Source organism: Microchirus variegatus (assembly GCF_963457635.1).
Source record: "Microchirus variegatus genome assembly, contig: SCAFFOLD_33, whole genome shotgun sequence".
Classification (NCBI taxonomy): Eukaryota; Metazoa; Chordata; class Actinopteri; order Pleuronectiformes; family Soleidae; genus Microchirus; species Microchirus variegatus.
Window position 1 is genome coordinate 24,338 of NW_028154656.1, and position 4,096 is coordinate 28,433.

Below are 4,096 nucleotides of genomic sequence, written 5' to 3' on the forward strand. Positions count from 1 at the left end.
TGTCCAAGTGCATGGATCGCTTTTCGGATTTTCAAAAATTCATTAAAAATATTCTTCAAGAGATATGCAAATATATTCAACGGATTCTTGTTCAGGGCATGCTTGACTATGACTGTGTACAATTTCAAGACATTCCAAGATACTTTTGGGGTCTTTTTTGACGAAAAAGTTAAGTCACTGCCTAAGTGCATGGATCGCTTTCCTGATTTTCAAAAATTCATTAAAAATATTCCTTAAGCGATATGCAAATATTTTCAACGGATTCTTGTTCAGGGCGTCGTTGACTATGACTGAGTACAATTTCAAGACATTCCAACATACTTGGAATGTCCAAGTGCATGGATCGCTTTCCTGATTTTCAAAAGTTCATTAAAAATATTCTTCAAGAGATATGCAAATATATTCAACGGATTCTTGTTCAGGGCATGCTTGACTATGACTGTGTACAATTTCAAGACATTCCAAGATACTTTTGGGGTCTTTTTTGAATAAAAAGTTAAGTCACTGCCTAAGTGCACAGACTTTCATCATTTTCAAAAATTCATTAAAAATATTCCTTAAGAGATATGCAAATATTTTCAATTGATTCTTGTTCAGGGCGTCGTTGACTATGACTGAGTACAATTTCAAGACATTCCAACATACTTGGAATGTCCAAGTGCATGGATCGCTTTTCGGATTTTCAAAAATTCATTAAAAATATTCTTCAAGAGATATGCAAATATATTCAACGGATTCTTGTTCAGGGCATGCTTGACTATGACTGTGTACAATTTCAAGACATTCCAAGATACTTTTGGGGTCTTTTTTGACAAAAAAGTTAAGTCACTGCCTAAGTGCATGGATCGCTTTCCTGATTTTCAAAAATTCATTAAAAATATTCCTTAAGCGATATGCAAATATTCTCAACGGATTCTTGTTCAGGGCGTCGTTGACTATGACTGAGTACAATTTCAAGACATTCCAACATACTTGGAATGTCCAAGTGCATGGATCGCTTTCCTGATTTTCAAAAGTTCATTAAAAATATTCTTCAAGAGATATGCAAATATATTCAACGGATTCTTGTTCAGGGCATGCTTGACTATGACTGTGTACAATTTCAAGACATTCCAAGATACTTTTGGGGTCTTTTTTGAATAAAAAGTTAAGTCACTGCCTAAGTGCACAGACTTTCATCATTTTCAAAAATTCATTAAAAATATTCCTTAAGAGATATGCAAATATTTTCAATTGATTCTTGTTCAGGGCGTCGTTGACTATGACTGAGTACAATTTCAAGACATTCCAACATACTTGGAATGTCCAAGTGCATGGATCGCTTTTCGGATTTTCAAAAATTCATTAAAAATATTCTTCAAGAGATATGCAAATATATTCAACGGATTCTTGTTCAGGGCATGCTTGACTATGACTGTGTACAATTTCAAGACATTCCAAGATACTTTTGGGGTCTTTTTTGACGAAAAAGTTAAGTCACTGCCTAAGTGCATGGATCGCTTTCCTGATTTTCAAAAATTCATTAAAAATATTCCTTAAGCGATATGCAAATATTTTCAACGGATTCTTGTTCAGGGCGTCGTTGACTATGACCGAGTACAATTTCAAGACATTCCAACATACTTTGAATGTCCAAGTACATGGATCGCTTTCCTGATTTTCAAAAGTTCATTAAAAATATTCTTCAAGAGATATGCAAATATATTCAACGGATTCTTGTTCAGGGCATGCTTGACTATGACTGTGTACAATTTCAAGACATTCCAAGATACTTTTGGGGTCTTTTTTGAATAAAAAGTTAAGTCACTGCCTAAGTGCACAGACTTTCCTCATTTTCAAAAATTCATTAAAAATATTCCTTAAGAGATATGCAAATATTTTCAATTGATTCTTGTTCAGATCGTCGTTGACTATGACTGAGTACAATTTCAAGACATTCCAAGATACTTTTGGGGTCTTTTTTGAATAAAAAGTTAAGTCACTGCCTAAGTGCACAGACTTTCATCATTTTCAAAAATTCATTAAAAATATTCCTTAAGAGATATGCAAATATTTTCAATGGATTCTTGTTCAGGGCGTCGTTGACTATGACCGAGTACAATTTCAAGACATTCCAACATACTTGGAATGTCCAAGTGCATGGATCAATTTCCTGATTTTCAAAAGTTCATTCAAAATATTCTTCAAGAGATATGCAAATATATTCAACGGATTCTTGTTCAGGGCATGCTTGACTATGACTGTGTACAATTTCAAGACATTCCAAGATACTTTTGGGGTCTTTTTTGAATAAAAAGTTAAGTCACTGCCGAAGTGCATGGATCGCTTTCCTGATTTTCAAAAATTCATTAAAAATATTCCTTAAGCGATATGCAAATATTTTCAACGGATTCTTGTTCAGGGCGTCGTTGACTATGACTGAGTACAATTTCAAGACATTCCAACATACTTGGAATGTCCAAGTGCATGGATCGCTTTCCTGATTTTCAAAAGTTCATTAAAAAGATTCTTCAAGAGATATGCAAATATATTCAACGGATTCTTGTTCAGGGCATGCTTGACTATGACTGTGTACAATTTCAAGACATTCCAAGATACTTTTGGGGTCTTTTTTGAATAAAAAGTTAAGTCACTGCCTAAGTGCATGGATCGCTTTCCTGATTTTCAAAAATTCATTAAAAATATTCCTTAAGCGATATGCAAATATTTTCAATGGATTCTTGTTCAGGGCGTTGTTGACTATGACTGAGTACAATTTCAAGACATTCCAACATACTTGGAATGTCCAAGTGCATGGATCGCTTTCCTGATTTTCAAAAATTCATTAAAAATATTCCTTAAGCGATACGCAAATATTTTCAACGGATTCTTGTTCAGGGCGTCGTTGACTATGACTGAGTACAATTTCAAGACATTCCAACATACTTGGAATGTCCAAGTGCATGGATCGCTTTCCTGATTTTCAAAAATTCATTAAAAATATTCCTTAAGCGATATGCAAATATATTCAACGGATTCTTGTTCAGGGCATGCTTGACTATGACTGTGTACAATTTCAAGACATTCCAAGATACCTTTGGGGTCTTTTTTGAATAAAAAGTTAAGTCACTGCCTAAGTGCACAGAAATTCCTCATTTTCAAAAATTCATTAAAAATATTCCTTAAGAGATATGCAAATATTTTCAATAGATTCTTGTTCAGGGCGTCGTTGACTATGACTGAGTACAATTTCAAGACATTCCAACTTACTTGGAATGTCCAAGTGCATGGATAGCTTTCCGGATTTTCAAAAATTCATTAAAAATATTTTTCAAGAGATATGCAAATATATTCAACAGGTTCTTGTTCAGGGCATGCTTGACTATGACTGTGTACAATTTCAAGACATTCCAAGATACTTTTGGGGTCTTTTTTGACGAAAAAGTTAAGTCACTGCCTAAGTGCATGGATCGCTTTCCTGATTTTCAGAAATTCTTTAAAAATATTCCTTAAACGATATGCAAATATTTTCAACGGATTCTTGTTCAGGGCGTCGTTGACTATGACTGAGCACAATTTCAAGACATTCCAACATACTTGGAATGTCCAAGTGCATGGATCGCTTTCCGGATTTTCAAAAGTTCATTCAAAATATTCTTCAAGAGATATGCAAATATATTCAACGGATTCTTGTTCAGGGCATGCTTGACTATGACTGTGTACAATTTCAAGACATTCCAAGATACTTTTGGGGTCTTTTTTGAATAAAAAGTTAAGTCACTGCCTAAGTGCACAGACTTTCCTCATTTTCAAAAATTCATTAAAAATATTCCTTAAGAGATATGCAAATATTTTCAATTGATTCTTGTTCAGGGCGTCGTTGACTATGACTGAGTACAATTTCAAGACATTCCAACATACTTGGAATGTCCAAGTGCATGGATCGCTTTTCGGATTTTCAAAAATTAATTAAAAATATTCTTCAAGAGATATGCAAATATATTCAACGGATTCTTGTTCAGGGCATGCTTGACTATGACTGTGTACAATTTCAAGACATTCCAAGATACTTTTGGGGTCTTTTTTGACGAAAAAGTTAAGTCACTGCCTAAGTGCA